This window comes from Pinus tabuliformis, chromosome 2_2 (assembly GCF_031772625.1).
Source record: "Pinus tabuliformis cultivar Carrire ecotype Pingquan chromosome 2_2, CPIR1, whole genome shotgun sequence".
Taxonomy (NCBI): Eukaryota; Viridiplantae; Streptophyta; class Pinopsida; order Pinales; family Pinaceae; genus Pinus; species Pinus tabuliformis.
Window position 1 is genome coordinate 577,896,563 of NC_142300.1, and position 26,168 is coordinate 577,922,730.

Sequence of the window (26,168 nt, forward strand, 5' to 3'; positions counted from 1 at the left end):
ATGAAAGATAAGATCTAATGATGTATCAGGATCTCAAGGCTTGAAGTGAATTATCTTTATGTAATTTGATCATGTATCTGAATAACTGGCGCATGTTGTAGTATGTAAATATGATGATCTAGGTATGACGTAAGTCTAGAATAATTGTAATGTTTAAATCATCATTTACAGATCTGTACACAGGTTCACTTTAGAAGAGAAGCATATACATGCTGGTTCTGCATATCAAACCAGCGTATACATCATAAATTTGATTTACAGATCTGTACGCTGGTTCGCCTTGAGGAAAGCACGTGTGCACACAGGTTCGACACATGGAAGTAGCATATACCTTATAAAATATGTTTTAGTTGCTTCTGTTTGCTAGTGCAGTGTTCTGGGTTTTGGCTTGGGTTTTGGTTACTGTATTCTATTGACAGTATTCTGAATGATCAGATTGATGGGTTGTCAAAGTGATTGATTGATTCAGTTGTGGTTGGTTTGAAGGTTTATTAGTTGATGAAGATATATTTTATATAATGTTGTTGATGGATCTAGTCTGAAAATGTATGAAATGTGGTCCCTGGAAGAAAAAGGAGAAGGTCGCAGCCCTCTGTAGGTCGGCGCCTATTTACTAGTAAACACATCAGCTAGTACAAGAGCTAGGGGGTTGTAGCTCGCTTCTAGTAGAAGATGGAGAACGAGAGAAGGTTGTAGCCTTCTGCGGGTAGAAGCATACGTACTAGTATAAGACTGCACCAGTACAAAAACTGTAAACATAATTTTCTTATTAAAAGAAGACAGAGATGATTGCAGCAGGTGGTTTTCACCCACATTGGGTTTCCACCTTATATCTTGGTGTTCATGTGTGTTTCTTATGTGTGATGATTTAATCTATTTTTTCTGCACTATCTAATGAATTCTTGATATACTGATTAAATTTAAATACATGATAATTTGGGTAAATCAAAAGATCTCTGCATATACGGTGGTTTCATTAAGTACAGTCACGTATACACACTAGTTTACTGAGATGAAGTAGCGTATACAAATCAGGTTTGAAAATTAAATTATTGATCTGATAATACTGATTCACCCCCCCCCCCCAGTATTATCCCCCCCTCTCAGTATTATTTCCATTTTTCTTCTTATTTGACTTTTGCCACGTGTGGAGTGGTCTAACTATTTTCTCCTCGTCGATTGGTCAAAGGTGGCCAAGTTAACTGGCCACCTTTACTTATAAAACCAACTCTCACATAATCCTACAGTTTTGATCATATCGACTAACGATAGATCATGAGTAAGATGACATACATGTGGGTAAGATGCTTTGATGATGATGCATGCTAGAGAGTGATGTCTATGTGCTGTTTTTTTGTTTCATTTTCTTCTGTGTATTTTCCTCTTTTGATGTTTGTTTCTTTTGATGTGCAGGTGTTGGAGAGTGATGTTGGTGACCTTGTTGATGCTTCTTCGCTCTGGAGAAGCTTCTTCATCCTTGGAATCCTCACGCTGAAGATGGTTGCAAACTTGTGAAGTTTCCTTTGTGAAATAGGCTGCTACAGAATTTCCTACAGGAAACCTACATGATATCCTGTAGTTTCCTCTCCCCTCAACTTTCATACTTTTTCTCAACTCTGGAGCGTGAGGGATGTTAACATGAGTGGATAAGGATTGTAGGGAATGGTAGGTGAGAGTTGTGGTATCTAGGTATTGTTATTTTTTTCTTTTTCTCTCTCTCTTCTATTTGTTTTTTTTTTTCTTTTGTAAACTGTATTTTTTTGAATTGGTTTATTGGATGGATGTAGGGTGACATGGTGCTGAAAGGCATGGCTATGATGTGGTGGAGTGAATGGTTTTTTTTGAGACACAGGCTTTTCATCCCCTTTCTCTCATACCACTATTCCTGGGATTTTCAAGGCCACTATAATTCCTAAAGGAAACTCATATAGGTTTACAGGGAATCCTGTAGGATTATAGGGAATCTTGTAGAGTACACAGAGCCTATGTAAGTTGAGATGGAGGGGTTCATAAATGGAAGAATGGATAAATAATGAATAATATGAGATGGAGGGATTGAAACATGGCTCGTGTAGGTCCTTATGTCCCTGTCATGCTATGCTTATCCTCCTCTTGCTAACCTGCAAAACACAATTTCCAATTTTTTTGTATCTTTTTCTCTCTCTTTTTTTTTATTTTTATTTTATACAACTAGTCTACCTCTCAAGGAGGTTTTCATCCTAGTTTCTTGCCCTAGGTGCCTCAAAAGAGGTTTTCACCCAGAGGTATTTTTATTTTATTCTCTTTTTTTTCTTTTTCTTTTTCTAAAACACCCTTGGGCCGCATCAAGAGGTTTTCAACCCAACAGTGGGACTCAGATGCCTCATAGAGGTTTTCACCTGAGTCTCTTTAATTTTTCTCTTTTTTTTTCTTTTTTTTTTTCTTTTTTTCTTCAGGGACTTGGTGGGGTAGAAGATAAGACTTGCTCCATCACCATCATTGTCTTTCTGATGCTATTGATGAATTCTTTCTTTGACAATGGATTCTTTTAGATCTTCAATCTATACCCATTGACAAGTAAAGTGATAGCCTCTGTATCAATGGTTCTTATCTGTACAGCACCATTGTCATGACATTCATTTTTCTATGACATAAGGCCCTAACCATCTAGTCCTTAACTTAACTTTCAAATCCTTATACCGGGAATCATACAACAAAGCCCAATCAGCTTCTTGAAACCATTTGTCCTTTATATTCTCGTCATGCCAAATTTTCCTTTGAACTTGAGTCACCTCTATGTGCAGGAGGGCCTGCATCCTAAATTCATCTAACCCATTCAGCTGGAGCAATCTTTCTTGTTGTGTCCTAGTGATATCTAGATCCATTTGCGCTACCATTCTTAAGGTGTTGTATTCAAATTCAATGGACAACATGGCTTTCTTCACATAGACCATCTCATAAGGATGGAACCCATTGGTGGTCTTACAGGTTGTATTATAGGCCCAAGTGGCCTCAACTAATCTATCTGCCCAATCCTTTCTATTGTTGCTAACCACTTTGGTCAGAATGTCTTCCAATGCTCTATTTGTTAACTCCACTTTCCCATTAGCCTCTGGGTGGTAAGGAGTGGATGTTCTGGGCTTGATCTTGTGTTGGCTTAACAAATTCTCAATCATGTGAGATGTAAATTGACTGCCTTGATCAGTGAAAAATTCCCTAGGGTACCTAAACTTATAAAACACATTTTCCCTTAAGAATTCAACCACTTTTTCTTTTGTTGTTGCTTTGATGGCCTTGCCTTCAGCCCACTTGGTTAAATAGTCAGTGCACACAATGATGTACTTCCTTTTCCTAGATGGGGGTTCAATGGGTCCAATGAAATCCATGCCCCACTTGTCAAATGGCTCGAAAGTCACTTGAGGTTGTAGAGGCATTTAATCCTTGGGGTAGGTTTCCCCATCCTTTGGCACCGATCACACTAACAGGTCTACGTCCTCACATCTTGGCGAAGAGTGGGCCAGTAATAACCAGCTTGTAGTACCTTGAATGCTTTTCTTTTGGCTGCAAAGTGACTACCACAAGACCCATCATGATAGGTCAGAAGGATGTCAAATACTTCCTCCTCCTTGACACATATTCTCATAATCTGATCTGGGCCTAGTTTGAATAGGTTTCCCCCAATCCAAGTGAATGGGGTGCTCTTCCTTATGATCTTGCTCTTTTCCTTGGAGGACAAATCTGGTGGAAACTATGCAGACACCAAGTAATTTTTTATGTCAGCAAACCATGGAGAGAGAATTAAAATGGAAAATAAATACTCATCTGGTAACTGATCATCAACCATTCCTTCCTCCTCTACAGGCAAAGTCAATATGGATAAAAAATCAGCAACAACATTCTCCTTGCCAGGCTTATCAATAATAGTTAAATCAAACTGTTGCAATAAAAGTAACCATCTAATAATCTGAGCATTTACATCAGCCTTATTCATCAAGTATTTAATTGTAGCATGGTTAGTATGTAAAAATGTTTGGTAATCAGTAATGTAATGCCTAAATTTATTCAATGAATGCATAACAGCTAGGAGCTCTTTTTTTATCACTATGTAGTTCAGCTCAACTTTTGACAGATTCTTACTGATGAAGTAAATGGCATAAGGTAGCTTGTCATCTATCTAGCCTAGAGCTACTCCTATGGATTTGTGAGAGACATCGACATGTATATGGAAAGGAAGAGCCCAATTTGGGCCTCAGAGAATAGGTGCATTAGTCAACTTGTCCTTTAGGGTGTCCAAGGCTTCTTAACAGCTTTTTGACCTTAAAAATTTGGAGTCTTTGGCCAATAACCCAAATAAAGGAGAAGCTAACTTGTTGAAGTCTTTTATAAATCTCCTATAGTATCTGGCTAAACCTAGAAAACTTCTAACATCCCTCTGTTTTTGCGGAGTTGGTACCCTTTGGATGATGGCTATCTTATTTGGTTCTACCTGTAGTCCTTTCTGGGATATTGAGTGACCTAAAATAGTCATCAAGAACTCACATTTTTCAGGACTAAGGGATAAGTTCATTTCAATGCATTTTTTCAGCACCTTACCGGGGTTGGAGAGAGCCTCCTGGAAATCACACCCATAAGGTGTAAACTCATCCATATAAATTTCCACTGCATCATGGACTAGCTCGACAAAGATACTCAGAACTACCCTATGGAAAGTGGCAGGATCATTGCATAAACCAAAAGGAAGGACCCTATAAGTGAAAGTACCCCAAGGATAGGTGAAGATGGTTTTATCCTAATCCTCTGGGCTAATATGGACTTGATTGTACCCGTTCCATCTAAGAAAGAGAAAAACATTTTCCCTACAAGGCCATCTAACATTTGATCAATGAAAGGCAGGGGGGAATGGTCCTTCTTTGTTGCTTTGTTTAACTCTCTGTAATCAACACAAATCCTCCACTTTCCATTTTTCTTTGGAACCAGCAACAAAGGAGACACCCACTCACTATCTGAGATAGGGTAAATGAATCCTGCATCCAGCAGCTTTTGCAGTTCTTCTTTGACTATATCCTTGAGAGCTGGATTCATTCTCCTTTGGGGTTGTCAGACTGGTTTGCAACCTTCTTTGATATAAATGTGGTGAGTACACACCAAGGGGTGCACTCCCTTCATTTATTTGTAACTCCAAGCAAAGGCATCCAAATGTTCCCTTAGCATGTTACATAACTCTTCTTCTTGGTGTATAGAAAGAGAGGGTTGGTTTTCAAAGTTCTTTCAGGGCCAAATTCTATTGTCTTGATGCGAGTGGGGTTTGAATCAGCTAAGCATAGATCAATATGATGGTTGCTCTTGGTTTCTTTCACTACTTCTTCTAAATACAATGTATTGGGAGTTGGATTTTGGAGGATGTGCTCAATCAAATCATCTTCATCAAGTTGTCCTCCTCCCATGGCAGTTTATAGGGTATAGAGTTGAGCGGAGTAGACTTCATCTTCTTCCTCCTCTTCTAGCCATAAAGTTAAATCATGTTCTAAATATGGTTGGGCAGAAGGGTAGAAGACCAACTTCTTTGATAGATGCCCATTTTTTATAGTCATGTTTCCATCCCTGTAGCTGATGTAGGCATCGGCAATGGCTAACCAAGGCCTTCCAAGTATGAGAGGATAACCATTAAGCTTGGACTTAGGCTAGAGAACTAGGAAGTCTGCAGGGTACTCCTAGGAGTCAATCGAGACCATCACATCCTCAACAGTCCCCTCAGGGGATAATGTGGATCGGTCTACAAGTTGCAAGACTGATGTGGTCTTTCTTAATGAACCCTGGAGATTCAGCTTGAGCATGGTCTCCTTAGTCGTCACATTAATAAAAGCCCCAAGATCAATCAAGGTGTGTGGGACAATGGTGCCATTGATGTGCACATCTACTACAGGGCTTCCAGGGTCTAAATACTTTGGGAAAATTACCTGTCCTAGCATTTAGTCGAACAGTTGTCCAATGACATTAATGGTAGGGATGTCTCTTTTTCGCCTCCCTAGATGTTTGAAACACTTCTCTTTAATCAGTTTGTTGTAAATAGGTACATCCTTAATGGCTTGGAGAAGTGGAATTTTGACACATAGATTTTTGAATTCACCTAGAAGTTCATTCTCTTCTAGGGTAGGTTGGACTAGATGAGTTAATCTTTCAAGAAAGGTTGGCGGATTTACTCTAGGAATACTTTCCTCTCTTCCATCCTCACTCTCACTTGGTGGAGATGGAGGTTGGTTGTCCAGGAGTACTCTCCCATACCTCAGGTTGATTTCCTAAATTTCACATCATAAGCAGGGTAGGATGTCTCTCCACTATAGACATGTTGTGCTTGTCTGTTGTTCAGGTTCGGCTTTGGTTGGGTAGGCATCTGAGGTTGTTTAGATGGAGCAGGGTGTAAAAGTTGTGGTTGAGTAGGAGGTAAAGGCAATAAAGCTGGAGCATTGTTGTATGAGGGGCTCCACCTGTAGGGTGGTGCATTCCACTGAGGTTGTGGAGGAGTATATGGCTGAAATGGTTGGTTGGTAAGTTGTGAATGGTACTGAGGTGCAAAAGACCAACGAGAAGGTGTAGACCAGGAGGGATGAGCAGGGGGGCCCAAGAGGCAATGGATGTGTTTTGGTTAGGGTTGTATGCCCTATTGGTACGGTCGAGGCCCATGAGGCCTCCTTTGATTTATGTAGCAGAGTTGTTCAATCACCCCTTCAGTTACCTGATACACAACTTTTAGTCCAGGTAGAGAAGGGCACTTGTCTGTGGATTGGTTTTCTTCACATACCGAGCACATTTCTATAAGGTTTAATGGACATTAATTCCTAGGGTGCCTCCTTGTGCATCTGGGACAAAAGATGGATAATTCTCTCTCTTCTTCCTCTTGATATGCATAGTGTCCATCTGTAGGGCAAGTGTTTGCAACACTTCACTCTTGAAATCTTCCAGCATATTTCCAATTTCACCTTTTATAGATGTGCTAGAAGAGGATGAGTTGGTCACTAGTTGACTACCCCTACCCTTTTTCCTAGCTGCCCTCAAATGGTTTTTAAATACAGTCTTGATATATTCATAGGGTAGCTGGAAGATGTTCCCTCCTGCTAGCAGGTTTAAGGTATCCAGAAGATCTTCCCTGGCCCCCCTGAGTAGGACTAGCTTCAGTGACTCAGGATCAAGTGTGCACTTGGCACTTTTGTAGCTAAGCTGGAATATTTCCTCATAATCTTCTAAGGACTCATCATGCCCCAAGGTCATTCTAAGACTTTCCTCTTTAGTGTCTTTGGACCTACAGTAATCCCAATACTTGTTGCTGAAATCTTGCTGCATCTGAGCCCAGGTGGTGATGCTATCCCCAAGTAAGCCCATGAACTAGCGCAGAGCTGCATCATTGAGAGTGGATGGGAATAATTTCAACTTCTGATCATCAGTGGTGTAATCATAAGTTCTGCATATGGCAACGAACTCAAATAATAAAGTATCTGGATCGTCTGAGGCCAAGCCATGGAAGTGAGGAAGAGCAAAGGGGCTTATGTTTTTCATATTGGCATCCCCATTGGTTTCTCTGATGGGAAAAGCACCCTCAATTCTTTCTCTATCTCCTCTGTCATTTCTATTTTCAGCCATTAGGTCAGTTGGAATGGGTTATCCTTCTTCTTCTCCCCCTGTAGGCTCTTCAAAAGGGGGAAAGTTGGCTATTTGAAGTGGTGGGGGTATTTGGTAAAAAAGTTCCTAAGTTATCCCTATTCCTATGAGGCATGAAAGAAGTGTTTTTGTTTTTTTTTTTGTTCAAGCTTTGAGACTAATTACATAATTAAAATGACAAACTGAATGGAAACTAACTACTGAATGAAATCTGTTGCAGAATGGAAATGAAAGCAAACCAACTTACAACTATTTTTTTAAAAATGAAGCTAATAGTAGAATGGAAGAGATAATAAATGGAAGAAAGAAAGCAAAAATAACATCTACTTAGAAACCTCCCCGGCAACGGCCCCAAAAAGTGATGAGCACTATGATTGCAACAAGAATGTTGCAACTCCTGGGGCTACCAACTTTACTTTATCAACCCGGGGTTCGTACAAACTTGGAGGTGACAGTGTTGCATACACAAGTAGATGCAATGGGTCCACTCTTTGACACTGTTGAGCTAGTGATAGACCACTAGGGTTTTACAAACCAACCTTCTATTGATTTAGAAGAAGTTTGATTACCAATGGAGAAATGGGAATTTTACCCTAGTTGAGAGAATTGAAATATTGTCTTCTACAGTAATGAAAGACTGAAATAAATGCTTTAAACACACCACTCATCTAGCTATTTGTTAAGATATCTTGCTTCAGAATAATTCTAAGCTAACGTATGTGTAAACCTAACTATCCTAAGCATGCAATCTGAGATAATCAAACACTTTACTATTGTGCATATGAATGAACATAATAACCTTTTTCTTTTTGTCCTTTTTGTTAAAAGCTGGATGCTAATTCTTCTTGGTTGTATGGTAGGTGGGTTAGGTGTGGATAGAGATGGTTGTGAAGGGTTAGATGGTTTGGGAGGAAAGTAGGGATCTTCTCCTATCTTTCTGGATGCATTCTCCACCAATCAGCCTCAAAATAGGCCACTACAAGTCGTCCTACAGGATGTCCTAATGCACCTACAGGATGTCCTAATGCTCCTATAGGATCCCCTGTATTCCTACAGGATCTGTCCGAAAGCATAAGGAGTGATTTGGAAGGTGGTATAGGGCTTAGGGAAGGTGAATGATGGAAGGAATAAGGCAAGGGAGTGGCTAGGACTTCCTCAGAACTCAAACCAAAGTTTGTAAGATGGTTGGATTTGCTTAACAAACATGGAAAGTGTTTCTCATGGAATGATAAATTAGTTTATGGACTAAGTCATTTTTGGTGATCATGGATCGATGAGGTTAGGTTGGGGCTACTAACATGATATCTTCTTGCACTATTGAAACTCCTGCAATACACATATCACTGGCATTTACCGATGAATCATGTCAAAACAAGAAAGATTTTCAATCAACATATGAAATCAAAATCCCATCATTCATTTGCCTAGTTCATGCATGGAAATACTTGTAGCATATTGTGAAACACCATGAGATATAATACAAAGCATGAGATATCATAAATAACAACTAAAACCTATCCTTGAAAACTGAAAAGATGTTGGCCTAATTAACAAAAAGCCCTAAATTCCATAAGAAATCATAATTCTGTCTTTTTGGGGCTAAATAAGATTTTTTCCTCAAACCACGGTCCCTGAAGGGAGGAGTGAGGCAAGATCCACCTGATATCAGCCTTTTTTTTATTCTTTTATCTCTATAAAGCTATTTCTAAAGCTATGCACAAATGGAAGCAAACTAATAAAATTCACCAATACTTGCAATGAAACAATGCCAAAATAAATTCAACAGGTAATCTATGAAATAACCTAAGCATACAAGTACAATAAGATGAACCTCTGCTACTAGGTTTGGGCCCTAACCCAAGAGATTCAGACCTCTGATTCAATTCAGTGCTGGATCAAGGAAATGCTCATTCTCATTATCATATCAAAAAAATACATAACAATGTTTTGCCACAAGCCTTCAACTCGAAAATACTTAGTTCTCTTTTATAAAAAATATGTATACTAGTGAGGCTTTAGGCCTTCTTATTTATACAACTGAAGTCTCCAACAACTTCCTTAAATATAGGGAGGCTTGGCTCCCAAAATCAAGATGAATTGGTTCTTAACTATCACTGGCTCAGCTGCCAATGATCTTCATGACTCGACTACCTGCAACTCTGAGCTAGTATGATTTGATTGAGGGATATTTGAATGAGTGAGAATTTAATGAGGAATATCCATCTCCTATAATCTCTCCTTCTTGTCTCATTTGAGTTCTTGCACCTTAATTAGCCAAAATTTCCATGACTTTCTCCCAAAAACCTGCAATAAATGCACATTAAACCACTAGACATAACATCTTACTTTTACTCATCTCATTAAGTAAAATATAATTAAAACATGTAAGGAATTATGCGAAGAGTTGATTTTAGTAAGCTTGGAGGTGTATCAAAGTCCATATAGTTACTCAATGATGAGCCTCATCAACACACTTAGTCATTTTTGCTAAAGTTGTGATGACCGGACTCCTCTCTAACAGTTAGACCATCATGATGAGCCTCGGTATTGCAACAAGAATGTTGCAACCCCCAAGGTTACCGACTTTAATTATCAACCCGAGGTTCGTAGAAACTTAAGAGGTGTCAACACTATATGTGTGGCATACATTGTGTCCTTCCTTTGTTTTCATGATGTAATGGAGTGCGTGTATTGAAGACAAATCCTAAACTAATTGTAGAAAATGAAATGTTCGAAATGGAACCTTAACCTATTGCAAGAAAGAAAGTACAAGGAAAGAGACGGAAATTCAATGCTAAATCACACCATTTCCTAATTAATTGCCAAGAAACTATGCTTTTAAATAATGATAAATTATCATGACCTGAATGTTACTATCTAAGCATGGAAGTAAGAAGCATCAAACATCACTAATGTGCAAGTAAAGGGACTGAAATGAATATGTTTTTGTCTTTTTGACTTTTCATGCAAAAGCAAATATGCATACTACTTTCCTTTGGTGATGTGGTAGGTGAATTAATGATGTTGGAGGTTGGATGGAAGGGTTAGGAGATGATTGGATGGTGTGGGAGACCCTTGGGAGGCTTTTGGTAACTTCCTAGAGTTTTTATCTCAATTAGGCCTCAAAACAGGCCATTTCAGGAAAACCTACAGGATGTACTAGAAACCTACAGGATGATCCAGTAGGAATTACAGTGAACCTATAGTTGAGAGAAAAATGTGAGGTGGTGGAGGTGATGAAAGGCTTATGGAAGGTGGTATATGGGTGGAATGGAGTGATAAAATACCTAGGATCACTCAAAACTCAAAACCAAAGTCAGGAGATGGATGGATTCGCCCAAAAAGCTTGGAGAAGTTTCCTTGTGAAATGATGAAATTGGTGAGGGTTTAATGACCAATAAAATAAAATCTAAATTGGATGGGACAAATTTTGTTATTAACTAGGATCTCTTAGGTCCCTATTCCAATTGGAATCACTCAAAAAGGCCTATGTTAACCCATGCAAAAAAAATAAAAAACATTACTAGTCGAAAATCTAGAAATTTGAGAGCTTGTGACCTAGTAAATCTAAGAAATGCCTAACCAAATCAAGTGCAAATGCAATGGGGTAATTTTTGTTATGAACTAGAATGTTTTTTTTTTTTTTTTTATCTAATGCAATGGAATCAATTAAATTGAAGTTTGTTAGGATGCTATAAAAAATAGCAGAAATGTATTGTTCTTTGCTAAAAAGGAGGTTTGGCAATCTAGATTTGGGAATAAGAAGACTAATCCAAGAAACTCAATGATTATTATGAACTTCCAAAGCTTTTCCAAGGATGAAATAATTATTTTTATCCTACAAAAGAACTTACATCAACCATTTAACTCAATCCTACAACAAGAAATCATTAATACTAAATGCAGAAATAGAAAGAAATAAAAACTAGAGATGCATGTGAATAAGCAATGAAAATAAGGAACGAAAATGATACAAAAGGGCTCTGAGGTTCCTAGGATGGCCAAGCTCAAGGAAACTCAGATACCTATGGAGGAGAAAAATATTTAGAGGCTGAACATGACACCAATCTTCATTATTTTCATCAATAGAATTACATCCCTGCAAGAAAATACAATGGAGTTGCAAAAATACAAGCTCTCTCCACAATAACACTAATGAAAATCTCCCCCTAGAGGAAAATTTGATTTGGTACTTATACAAAATTATTAGGAATCATTCCCCATGAATGAAGGAATCTTTCCCCACCAAAATCCCTTGATTAGTGGATCTAGTCCCCAATACTAGGAATTTGCATTAAATGGCAGGGAACACATTCCTAGATTTTCTTAATCATTCCCTAGAGGCAAATTTGACTTGGTACTTATACAAAATGATTAAGAATCATTCCCCATGGATGGAGGAAGCTTTCCCCACCGAAATCCCTTGATTAGTGGATCTGCTCCCTTGATTAGTGGAACACATTCCTAGATTTTCTCAATCATTGGAGTTCCACAATTTGTGCCATAATTCCATAATATCTTATTGACTTATTATTTATTATTGATCCTCCAATAGTAGGGAACAAATCCCTAAATTATCTCCTCCTCCAACTCTTCATAATCTACCCAATATTCTCATAATATTCCACAAAAATAAAATATATTAGGCACAAATATTCAATTATTCATAAACCTTATTAATGAATATATTAAAGTTTAAAATAAATTATCTACTACAAAAAGAGGGGTTTAATGTGTTGAAGGATGGTCATAGGCCTTAATTTATGTTTTAAATTAGATTCATGGGCCTTAATTTATGTCTAATTTAGAGGCCCATCACATCGCCCCACCATTGAATCGATCGAATGTCACCCAGAACAGCCTAGAAGCACCAAGCAAGTCATTTCAAGATGTGTTGCCTGCAAGCAAATCAATTCACCTTCATGTTGATAAACCAGAGAGTTTGACCTGGCAGCCACCCCGAGACTCACTCCCCTCAAAAATTGCGCAGAGACTACAGACCTTGCGCGCTCCATTGACTGAGAAAATTGCGCAAACAAGCTAGACAAGCACCCAGTGCCCATCCTTGTCTCTCTTAGAAAATTGCGTAGTTTTTCCAGCCACGCCTCCCGATAGTCAACCAATTGCTCACCTAGAAAATTTCGTAGTTTTCATGAGAAAGCTCTCTATTGCCCATCATTCTGCTCAGCTCAGAAATTACGAAGAAGTGATCAACATGATAACCTCCTATCATCAACGTAGTTTTTCCAGCAAATAGCTCCTGGCAGTAGATGGCCAGTTCCCTCTAGGAATTGTGCAGTTTTTTGTTGCTAAGCTCCAACAACTGACTGCCAATTCCCCTGAGGAATTACATAGCTTTTTTTGATGCCAGTGACCCAGCAGCAAACTACCAGTTCCCTCCAGGAATTACGCAGTTTTTGTTGCCAGTGTCCCAACAGTCAATTGTATGTTCCCTATGGGAATTGCACAGTTTTTGCTGCCAAGCTCCCACTGCCCGCTCATTCCAGAAACTGTGCATATTTTGCATGCCCAACCTTCCTGCAACCCGAAATTTTCCCCTCAAAAACTGCACAGTTTTTTCCTCCAGATGAGCCAGACCTCGCAGACAGTCATTGTCGATCCAGATTGCCCATATTCATCACCCAATGACTCTTGCGCAATTTTCATCAATAGTGCCTGGAGCCTCCAGCCTGCCACGCAACCTTGTTTCCTCTCCCGATCACCTTCATCTGAAATGATCATGTTTCATGGTAGACTAGGAGGTTTTTTATTTGATGTCGTCTCGTCATAAGTGACTACAAGAATAGGTATACAAACAAACATGGCGTGATGATGAATGGGATGAACGAAGGGATCACATGCAAAAGGACAGGTTCACCAACGGACAAATAAACGATGCATGCAAAGAAATGTGCTCGTGAACGGATGATCATGCAAAGATGTGTTCGTTGATGGATGGATGAGAAAACATGAAATATGTACTCACAAATGGACGAACGGATGAACATGCACCTTTCGTAAACAGATGAACTTGTCAAGCCTTCCAACATAAAAGTAAGGAGCAATGTGCAAAAGCAACATCAAGCAAACCAACAACCATCGAAGGCTCCATGCACTTTTGCATGCAGACGTGAAGCTATGACACACCATGAGTACATCCATCACCCAGCAACACTACAACTCGACATGCACACCAGAAACAGCATGAATGTACCAACACTGTCATGTCATGAGTCATGTCATCCACATCCCCACTATGGGCCATATTTTCTATCAATGTAATGCAACATGGAAGTCCAAGAGATGCAGTTGCTGTCCAAAAATTCATGTAAATCTGAAGACTCATGGAAGTTAAATAGTCATGAGAGTAGTCGAACAGCCACAAGGGTCAATTTGAACCTTGGCTATAAATACCCCCTCATTTGTACATGAAAAGGAATTTTCACCTCGGCTCCTCCCACATAGCCAAGTGAGTTTGTATTCTTTTCTTTGAGGAGTAAGTAGTGGCTCCAATTCCCTACCCACGAGGTTAGTGATGTATGGTGTAATGATGTGTCTTGGAACTTTGGCTTAATTCAGAAGCTTGTTAACAAGTCAACACGTTTTCATACATGTATTTTAACTATTGTAAGGCTAATCTTGAACACTTTTAATGCATGTTGATTTAACCTGTGTTTAACACTTGAACTCATTCACTTGTTGTAATACACAATCTATTAATGAAAATGTGTTGTATATGTTGTTAATTCAACCCTGCCCGTGGTGGCTACCTCCCCATACATCAGAAAGACCTTTCACATAAAACTTGCTATAACAACCGTTACACTCATGCAGACTCATCCGCTGAGTGTTGTACGTGTTATATTCCCTTGCGTGTTGTGACTTCCGCATCCATGTGGATTGTTCCTTCGGAAGTTGTGCACGTCCTGTTGTGTTGTGTATTCCTAGCAGAGGTGGGGCTTCCTCCCAACTGACTTGGGACTCACTCCCACCCTCTCCCTTTAAAATGAAAGAACCATTGACACAAGTGACACTTACAATCACCAGGCACGTGAACCTCACTTCTCGAAGACAAAGAAGACCACTTTCCTGTGCTAACAAGCAAGAGTTGAGGCAAATATTTAAGATAATGGAAACTGAGCCATCATACCGGATGGGACTCCCACACCAAACGGTGTGAGGTCTAGTTGGGGCTTCATACCAGGGTGATCCCCTGAATGTTGGCGAGTCCAGCACCATCAACATTTCTAGCACTAGAAGGAGGGCAGCTAGTTTTATATGGTTGAACATCCTCTCACACTCATTCATCAACCATTTGGTCAAGGTAGTAACTCACACTCCCTCTCACCTATGTGCAACTCTGCAGTTGGTTACTCCTCACCTCCCAGGACTGAACACGAGATTCTATATCATCACCTTCACTCTGTTCGTCTCATCAGTCGCTAGTTCACGAAAATATTCGAACTGATCCTAGACATACAGCATATTCCATATGCATCAAGGAAGCCAAAAGCCACTCCTACAGGGGTTCTTGTATCATCAGTGGAATAAGAAGTTCTTGCCACACTTGAAGGTCTGGCTGAAGCTATTGAAGACAGATAGGAACCTCAGGTCTTCCAGTAAGACGAACAAGACACTCTTGTGATCTTGGGATCAGAATCCAATATAGGAGGTGGAGGGGAAGGCAGCAGAGGAGGCGGAGGTGGAAACGAACCAACGAACTCAAAGTCAGAACCGTCAAATTCTGAAAGAGAGGAAGAGGACGAAGAAGAAGAAGAGATGGATGACCCAAATCTGGAATGAATAACTCAGGGACCATTGGCTCTCCCAGGTGTCTTGCACAAGATGTCGAAGCGAGCGGAGAGAATGAACATCAATTTTAACCCTGACAGCATAGTGAAGGTAGAAGATCACTTAGACAACTTCTACCTACAGTTGCAGACCCTTGAGGTATGGTATGATGACATAGCATGCAGATTGTTTCCATGTACCTTGGACAGTCGTGCAGTTGCATGGCGTCACAGCCTTCCACCGAACTCCATACAGAACTGGGGTGAATTCAAATGCATGTTCCTTGAGAAGTTTGATGATGACAAGACCCCAACTATGCTACTCAAAGAATTGGGAAGCTTAAAGATGGACGGAAAAGAAAAAGTAAAAGACTTCAATCAGAGGTTTACACTCATATTGAACAAATTTGGAGTGGACACTAAACCTCATGACTCCATCACTATTGATTACTACATGTCCGCACTGTCGATCAACATTATGTAGTTCGTCAAGCAAGCTGCAAAACCAACACGCTTGGAAAGTTGTGAAGAGTCTATCGATGTTGAGAAAGACCTACACGTGATTGGAGTCATCAAGGATGATGAACTAGCAAAGGACTCCAAATACGCGAGCAGGAAATACAAGGAAGAAATTGATATTGAAACCCTCACTCACCTCGTCAAGAACTTGACTACGGAAGTGTCTGAGCTCAAACAACAGAAAACAAATACATCTGCGAGCAGTCATCCACCCAGGTAGAGACAAGAAAGCAACTCATTGGGCAATGACTGGTTCGCTCTAAAAACTACGCAAAAATCTGTGTTCCAGGTTGAACAGTTCGCAGATCCCAAGTTCTGTTCATTCCACGAAGAACATCACCCCGAGAACTCTTGTTCGAACTGGAAGTGAGTCGTAAGAACTGTATGCAATCATACAATCGATGTGGAAAACATTATATAGGAGTAGTCGGAAGACACTAATAATTATGAAGAGGTTGCAACTGATGAACCATCAAGTTCTGGGCATGTGGTGAAGGTGTATTATTGCTTGCAAGCAGTGTCGAAGACAAACACCAAGAAGCAGCCCCAAAAGTAAAATGATCAATACAATCTTAGGAGTAAAGGGGCTCCCCTTACACTTGGGGAAGCACAAGAAAATATGAGACTGTTGATGAGGAAGGTCAATCCACTGGCTGCCCCAAAGCAGAAAACACAAAACAAGTCTAGGAAGACAGCGGTGGACAAGAGTACCTCCATGAGCAGCAAACTGTAAAACACTCCGTCGAATAACACGAATATCAGTCCTACCCCAAACACCTCAGTGTGCCTACCACCTATGGACTAAAACATTGTGGATTACATGAAGAAAACTCAAGCAAACATTAGTTTTTTTGAGTTAGCTAAGATCCAGAGTCAGCGAGACATCCTGTTGTGCACATTGGGATGGACAGCACAACCTCTACCAGCAAGGGAGCAAGAATGCCTCTCGGGTCACTTTCCACTATGCTCAACACACTCCAGATGGAAGAAGCAAACTCAGGTTGCCCTTCATTCATGCTATCATTTGAAATTTTTAACTACAATGTTCACAACTGCTTGGTTGATTCTGGCATGGCCGCCAACGTCATGCCACTCTCCATTGTGAAAAATATCAATGCATAATGGAGTGAGACATCCATGCGAATAATCCAACTTGATCGAACATCGATACCAGCCATTGGTGAACTGCGAGACATGATCATCCAACTATCTCATGATAGTCGAGTCCACCAATGCATCAACATAGTTGTTGTAGACATACCGAAAGCATACAGTCTACTACTCAGCAGAGATTGGTCCAGCAAGCTGGATGGATATTTTGCTATAGACTGGTCCCACATGTGGCTTCCATACAAGGGAAAATGCAACCAAATCTAGGTATTGTCCGAGAGGTATATGAAGCACAATGTTACCCCCCTTAACGGTGAGAATGAACCATTGGCCTTCGCAGAACTCATGTTTGGCAATTGCCTCCTAGAAACATCATTCGGGTGTTATTGTGCACGGCCAGCTCTAACCCCACCAGACATGTAGTTGGGACTCCTTCCTTGCCCAACTGATGGTAATGAAACTTGTATAGTACATTGTACCAATAATAGAAGTAGCAGTAGCAACAGTAGTAGTAGCAGTACTAGCATGTCAAATGGTCTGTGTATAGACAAGCTATGGGCCATGGATTTTGATGGATCAAAGACACATGACGACTTAAGAACCGAGTATATCTCAGTCGCCCAAAACAATAGAAAATGCATGATTTCAAGCTGCTTGAATTCTGAATGCACAAACATTGTTGTTGAGTACGAAGCACTCGTGTTGGCCTTACAAAGATCCATCAGCCTCAACGTCGTCAAACTTAAAGTAAACTGCACCTTGCGAAAAATGTTGATGCTTTCAAGGACACAATAGTTGATGGAGATGAGCACGAGCACCCCCTGAAAACTCCAGTTGATGGAAAGAAAGGCAACCTCATCCCCAAAGGTGTGGTTTCTCTCAACAAGATCTATGACTTGCAGAACTTCTATCAAGGGCCAAGAAATAGTGGAACCCACAGGTCCATCACTACGAATGAACAGAGCAGCTTGGGAACCAATTATGATCCGAAGATAGTTAGTCTTGGTACAAACTACACATCGTAGTAATGGAAAGATTTTGACCACTTGATCAAATAGTACCGGGATGTGTCTACGTGGGAAGATAATGAGCTAAGTACATACGGCACGTAAATAATCCAACATGGGATTCTAGGTAAAGGAGGAGCTAATCCATTACAGCAAAATCTAGGTAAAACACATATGTCATTTGAACTCCTTATACAGAAAAAATTGATTGAGATTTTGGATGTTTGGATTACTTACAAAGTTCGTCATCATACATGGGTTTCTAATTTAAGCTCTTCATGTAAGGAATCTGGTGAAATCCTCTTATGCATTGATTTCGGAAACTTGAACTGCTCCCAGAATAAAAAAAACTACCCCGTTCCATCATCAGAGCCTATGTTTCATGCAGTGTCTGAAGCAGTAGTGTCGTCTTCACTTAAATGTCTTTTGGAATACCACCAGGTTCCGGTAGCAAAACCCGGTAGACTTATACTGGTCCATGAGAATCTTGTCACACACACACACCATCTGTAATCACTTGACATGAGGGTTGAAAACCTTCCTATCAATGGCCAAGATCTCAAGCATTACTTCCAGTAGGCCGAGCCGTGCCCCATGCCATGTACATAGTCTGCTTGTTGCTTGTTGTTTTCATCTTGTTTGCTTTGCTTACTACATTTGTTTTTATTTTGTTTGTTCTGCTTACTATTTTTTTTTTATGTTTGTTTTGTTTGCTTGATATCTTACTATTTTTGTTTCCGGAAATAAGTGCTGCCAACTACTACGTTCTAGCTTTTGAATAGAATATGTGGCTGAAATTTGAAGAGACTTGTGACACTGCAACACTTGGCCAAGTCTTGTTTCTATCTTCTATGTGCTTGGTTATAACCTTCGACTGATGAAGTCTTGACGGAAAATACGAGCTCTGCAAGGAAATTTTTGGGCCAACCATGAACCTATGTCCACACTGAGAAGCCCCATGCCTGTACTTAGCCCTTTTCTTTGTGTTTTCATGCTCATCCAACTAGTAGAAATGGAGAAGGGGAAAATTCAAACGAGAAAACCTATTTCAAAGGTCTTACATTCTTCTCTGAAGGAACAACCTCTCCTACCATCAATAAGTCAGGATCCCTCTTCTGCCCCAAAAATAAGTAAGTGCCTATGCACAGTCCTCTTGAAAAAAAATAAAAAGGTGAAAGAAGAGAAAGGCTTCCTGCACAGAGAGGTGAAGCAATGTTTGTGTTCCTTTGTGACTCCACCGGGGGTACTGTCCAGGCCTGCTGGAAGCGAAGCAACACTAGAGATGAAAACTTATACTCTGAAAATCTTCAACTCGCAAGCTAAACTACCCTTCTCAAATTTGAAACAATGTGATCAAGCTGAACTTTTGATTATGTTTGACTGAGTTGAAAAAATGTGAATCATGTGTCCATGGGGTAAGTAGAGAAGTCGAAGTAACCCACACAGTGATTCAATACTCCCTGAAATACTAAGTACATGTGCTACCAAAGAACCAAAACAGAGAATTTGGGATTCTACTAGTGTGTCGCCAAGTGTTGTAGCGGCTACAAACACCCTCCAAAATTTTGGCCTGTGCCCAATTTCGGAGCCTCCCTTGAGTGTTTGCATGTTGATGTTGAAGTCATGCTTGCGACCATGTTCTGGTTATGCTCAAGGTCTTCACTTCATGTGTATATGTTATGTTCGCTATGAAACATCTATCACACTCACACATGGAGTCACATTCATTGTCGCACAAGCGTCGTCACGGTCGACCAACGATCAATCACAAGTGTCATTCTTATCTCTTGCATCGTCGTTCAGTCATGTTGAACATGTGTGTTTGGATGGTTTGAGTCATCTCCTCGTCTAGTCATGTAACTATGTGTTTGCAGGATCACATATGCATCTTTCACTCATTCACACACTTAGTCATTTTGTTGAATTTTTGATGATCGGACTCCCCTCTGACATCCAAACCATCACCCCACCATTGACTCAATCGACTTCACCCATAATAGCATAGAAGAACCAAGCAATTCATTTCAAGCTACGCTGCCCGCAAGAAAATCAATCTACATTCATGCTGGTCAACCAGAGAGTTTGACACAGAAGCCACCCCGGGACTCACTCCCCTCAAAAATTGCATAGAGGTTGTAGACCTTGCCCTCTCCACTCACTCATAAAATTGCGGAGACAAGCCGAACAGACACCCAGTGCCCGTCCCTATCTCTCTTAGAAAATTGTGCAGTTTTTCTAGACATGCCTCCCGACAGTCGATCGGCTGCTCACCCAGAAAATTGTGTAGTTTTCATGAGAAATATCTCTGCTACCCAGCAGTCCTCTCAACTCAAAAACTATGCAGAGGTGATTAGCAAGACAACCTCCTAGCATCAGCACAGTTTTTCCCGGTAGAAAATAGCCAATTCCCTCCAAGAATTGCGCAGTTTTTCCTGCCAAGCTCTAGCAGTTGACTGCCAGTTCCCCTTAGGAATTGTGCATTTTTTTTTTACTGCCAGTGACCCATCAGCAAACTTCCATTTCGCTCCAGGAATTGCACAGTTTTTGCTACCAAGCTCCAACAGTTGATTCCCAGTTCCCCTCAGGAATTGCACAATTTTCTTGTTGTTGCCAGTGACCTAGCAACAAACTTCCAGTTCCCTCCAGTAATTGTGTAGTTTTTGTTGCCAGTGTCCCAATAGCCAGCTACCAGTTCCCTCCAGGAATTGTACAGTTTTGGCTACCAAGCTCCCATTGCCCACTCATTCCTGAAACTACGCATATTTTTCCTACCCAGCCTTCCTGTAGCCCAAATTATTCCCCTTAAAAACTGTGCAGTTTTGTCCTCCAGCTGAGCCAGACCTCGTAGACAGTCACTATCGATCTAGATTGCCCATATTCATCACCCAGTGACTCCTGCGCAGTTTTCATCAGTAGTGCCCGGAGCCTCCAGCCCGCCTCGTAACCTTGTTGCCTCTCCCGGTCACCTACATATAAAATGATCATGTATCATGGTAGAATAGGAGGTTTTTGTATTTGATGTTGTCTCGTCATGAGTGACTGCAGGAACAAGTACACAAACAAACATGGCTCAATGATGAATGGGATGAACAAAGGGAGAAGATGCAGAAGGACAGGTTCACCAACAGATGAAAAAATGATGTATGCAAAGAAATGTGCTCGCGAATGGATCATCATGCAAAGATGTGCTCGCAAACGGACAGATGAGAAAAAAATCAAGATGTGCTCACAGGCGGAAGAACAGACAAATACACACCTTTCGCGAACAGATGAACCTGTCAAGCCTTCCAACATATAAGAAAGGAGCAACATGCAAAAGCAACATCAAGCAAACTAATGACCATCGAAGACTTTGTACACTTTTGACACACTTACCCTCATGGTGAAGTTGTGACACACCATGAGGACATCCATCACCTAGCAGCACTGCAACTCGACATGCACACTAGTAGCAACACGAATGTACCAACACTATCATGTCGAGTCATGTCGTCCACATCCCCACTGTGGGCCATACTTTCTATCAATGTAATGTAACGTGGAAGTCCAAGAGACCCACTTGTTTTACAAAAAGTCATGTAAAGTCGAAGAGTCATGTAAGTCAAACAGTCATGAGGGTAGTCGAACAACCACAAGGGTCAGTTTCACCCTTGGCTATAAATACCCCTCATTTGTACATGCAAAGGTCTTTCACCTCAGCTCCTCCCACATAGCCAAGAGAATCTGTAATCTTTTCTTTGAGGAGTAATTAGTGGCTCCAATTCCCTGCCCACGGGGTTAGTGATGTATGGTGCAATGATGTGTCTTGGAACTTTCGCTTAATTCAGAAGCCTGCTAACATGCCAGCATGTTTTCACACATGTATTGTAACTGTTGTAAGACTAGTCTTGAACACTTGTAATGCATGTTGTTTTAACTTGTGTTTAACACTTGAACTCATTCACTTGTTGTAATACACAATCTATTAATGAAAATGTGTTGTATATGATGTTAACATTGTCTTGCCCATGGTGGCTACCTCCCCGGACATCAAACAAACCTTTCACATAAAACTTGCTATAACAATTGTTGCATATAGAAATTTCTGTTTTCCCACCCCAGTTTTCAGTTTCTCCTTATTTCTCCCATGTAGTTAAATGCCCATTCCCATAACCATAAATTTAACAGACTGAAAAAAAAAAAAAAAAAAAAATATTGCTGAAAACACAAATTCTGGAAATTTTTCAGAATGCTGGAAATCGCAGAATTAAAAATTAGCAATCAAAAACAGCCATTAAAACACTGATATTTTTGGTCAACTTGACCCTGGAAAAACCCCCTACAACTCTTGGGGAAAATCAGTTTGAGAGTTCTTTTTTTCTGAAAATTGCCTTTTTACAGTGAGAATTATTCAGCAAAAAATCAGCAAGAAAATTTACAACTTATCTCCTTTCCTGTGCCTCACAGCAATCTGGAAATTACAGCAAACAGGACAGCAATAAATGATGTACGGCCTCCGTTTTGTGTGCAGAAAAATCAGCAAACTGCTCCTCAATTTTTGTGCAAAAATCTGCCTTTCACTATGTGCTGAATCAGCTGTACAAATCTGCTCAACTGCTGCCTTGGAATGTGTGCCAAGTTGTTGTCTCCTTCTCCTCCCTGCTCAGAAATCTCTCTTGCTCTCTTGCTCTCCTTCTCCCAATCTGCTCATGAAAGAAGAATGACCTTTTCCTCCTTTTCCTCCTTTAATATAACTCCAAGTGATTTTTGGGTGATCCAAGTGACTTTTGGGTGATCTCTAAATCCAATGGCTGAAATAGATTTAAATCAATGGCTGAGATTAAATGCTCATTTAAATCTCACTTTCTATTTTTTAATTCACCCCACTTTAATAAAGACCCACTTAGTCATTTATTTCCAAAGTCACTTTTCCTTTCTAATTTTTCATTTACTTTAAAATTAGACTTAGTAACTTTATCACTTAAAGTCACTTTTAAATTAGATTTAACTTTATAAAATTATAAAGTCACTTTAGGAGAAAAATTAAATTCTTTTGGACACTTTTCCCTAGGCCAAAGATCAAAGCCTAAGGGAACCACCTGTCCTCCGGTACCAAATTTCAACACTCCCTCTTACCGAGGAAGGTGTTCCTCACCACACCCATCTTGTCTCTGAATTAGACATGCTTGCCCCGTGGTAAGGCTTTGGTAAGGATATCTGCAACCTGCTCATCAGTGGAAATATACTCAAGCTTCACAGCTCCCTTCTGAACATAGTCTCTGATGAAATGATATCTGATCCCGATATGCTTTGACCTGTCATGAAATACTGGATTCTCCGTGAGTTTAATGCAACTCTGATTATCACAGTAAATCACTGGAGGTCTCAACGGCTGACCAAATAAGCCAAACAACATCTTGCGAAGCCAGATAGCCTCACAACTAGCTAGACTGGCTGCCATATACTCTGCTTCCGCTGAACTCAGTGCTACTGACTGCTGCTTCCGGCTGAACCATGACACTACTGCTGAACCCAACCCAAAACAACACCCTGAAGTGCTCTTCCTATCAGAAGCACAACCTGCCCAATCAGAATCAGTGTACCCTGCCAATCTCACTCCATCTCCCTACCTGTAGTCCAGACCATAATCCACTGTCCCCTGCAAGTACCGCAAAATGTGTTTTGCAGCCAACCAGTGAACCTTCCTAGGCTCACACATAAACTGACTCATCGTGTTGACTGCAAAACAGATATCTGGTCTAGTGTTGACCAAATACATCAAGGAACCAATCAGCTGCCTGTACAATGTGGGATCCACCAACTCGGAATCCGAAGCATGAAGCTTCTTCCAGTTGGTGATCATCGGTGTCGACATGGGTCTACAATCCTCCATGTGGAATCTGCTAAGGATGTCCACAATATACTTCCCCTGCCCCAGGAAGAAATGCCCCTCCTCCTGCCACACCTCCAAACCCAAAAAGTAATGCATCAAGCCGATGTCCTTCATCTCAAACTCCGCCGCAAGATCTCTCTTGCAGTGCTCTATGAGTCTCTCTGCACCTGTAATGATCAAGTCATCCACATACAGCACCAGAATGAGAGGCTCCTCACCAATCACAATAAAGTAAAGGTTCGGATCTGCCTCACTCTTTGTGAAACCCATCCCCTGCAAATATGCATCTATCCTGGAGTTCCAAGCTTTGGGAGCTTGCTTCAGGCCATAAAGGGCCTTCTTCAATCTGCACACGTGGGACTCCTTCCCATGCACCTCAAAGCCTTGTGGCTGCTCAATGTACACCTCCTCCTGTATGAAGCCATTGAGAAATGCGATCTTCACATCCATCTGGTGGATCTTCCAACCCATATTTGCTGCTATCGATATAATGGAGCGGATCGAAGTATATCGAGCCATGGGAGCGAAGGTCTCCTCATAATCAACTCCCTCTACCTGGGAGAACCCTCTAGCCACAAACCTCGCTTTGAATTTCTCAATGATGCCATCTGCAGCATGCTTTACCTTGTAAAGCCATCTGGAAGTAACCACAGATTTGCCCTCAGGCCTCGGCACCACCTCCCAAACATCATTCTTCATCATAGAAGAATACTCCTCCTGCATGGCCTCTCTCCAGACCTGCTGGCTAGCTGCCTCCTCATAGCTAGAAGGCTCAGAGTCAAGGATGCTGGTAACCATCGCCATATAGCTACAAAACCTCTCAGGTGGTCTACTCTCTCTGACCGGCCTCTTCGGCTCAGCAACAGATGTGGCATCTCTCAAGGTGTCCTGAAGCCATTTGGGCTTCCTCTTCCCTGAGCGCACTTCTCCCACTGGAGAATGAAACTCCTCCTCCTCATCATCATCAGTAGCCTGAACTCCTGACTGTCTGTCTGCTGTCCTCCTGCCTGCACCTGAACCTGTAGAAGCTGAGGTACCGTGTGAACTATCCATCAGTGGACTCCCTAGTGAACTGCTCTGTGAATTTCTCTGCATGCTGCCCAGAGCACCACCCCTCTGGCTCGGCGAGCCACTGCTCACTGATGGACCTGACATCCTCATAGATGTACCTCTGGATCCTCCTGATCCCTGCCCACTGGATCCCTGCGACTGACTCAACTGCTGCTGAGGGTCTGGCTGATCCAGATACTCTAACTCCCGTGACCTCCTAAAGGCCCTGTCCTCCTCGAACTTCACATCCCGTCTGACAACAACTCTCCTCTGTGCAGGGATGTAAATCCGAAAGGCCTTTGAGGTCTCACTGTAGCCCACAAAGATACCCTTCTCTGCGGTGGGCTCTAGTTTGGTCCTCTTCTCCTTGGGTATATAGGAGTATGTAATGCATCCAAAGATATGAAGATGACCAAGATCAGGCTTCTTCCCAGAGAAAGCCTCCTCCGGAGTCATGTGCCCCAAGGCACGATGCGGACTCCTGTTCTGCAAGTAAACAGCTGTGTTGCAGGCCTCTGCCCACAAGAACAATGGCAACCCCTGATCATGTAACATGGCTTTGGCAGCCCCTATGATGGATCTGTTCTTCCTCTCTGCAACCCCGTTCTGCTGGGGGTTGTAAGGAACAGTGAACTCCCTCCTAATGCCTACCTCCGCACAATAGTCAACAAACTCTCCAAGGGTTTACTCTCCTCCATTGTCCGACCTTAAGGACTTGATCTTTCGACCTGTCTGAGTCTCCACAAGAGCTCTGAACTCCTGAAACCGCTTGAAGACCTCACTCTTGGTCTTCAAAAAATAAATCCAGGTCCTCCTGGAGTGATCATCAATGAATAAAACATAGTACTCATATCCACTCAAGGAAACATGAGACATCCGACCGCTCACATCGGAATGAATCAAATCAAGTATCCCCGTCGCTCTCTTGTCACTGCTGGGAAAAGGGGATTTGGCAAACTTGCCCATCGCACAACCTCTGCAAGTATCAAAGTGATCAGTACTGAAATCTGGCACACCTGTGGTGATCTCCCGCAATGTCCTCAAGGCTCCATGATACATGTGTCCCATCCTACGGTGCCAAATCTCACACAGCTCAGAACTGCTAGTTCTGCTGTCGGTACTACTGCTTAATGCCAAAAGGGGTTGGAATGCAAACTTGTACACCTTTGCATGGCGTACACCTATCAC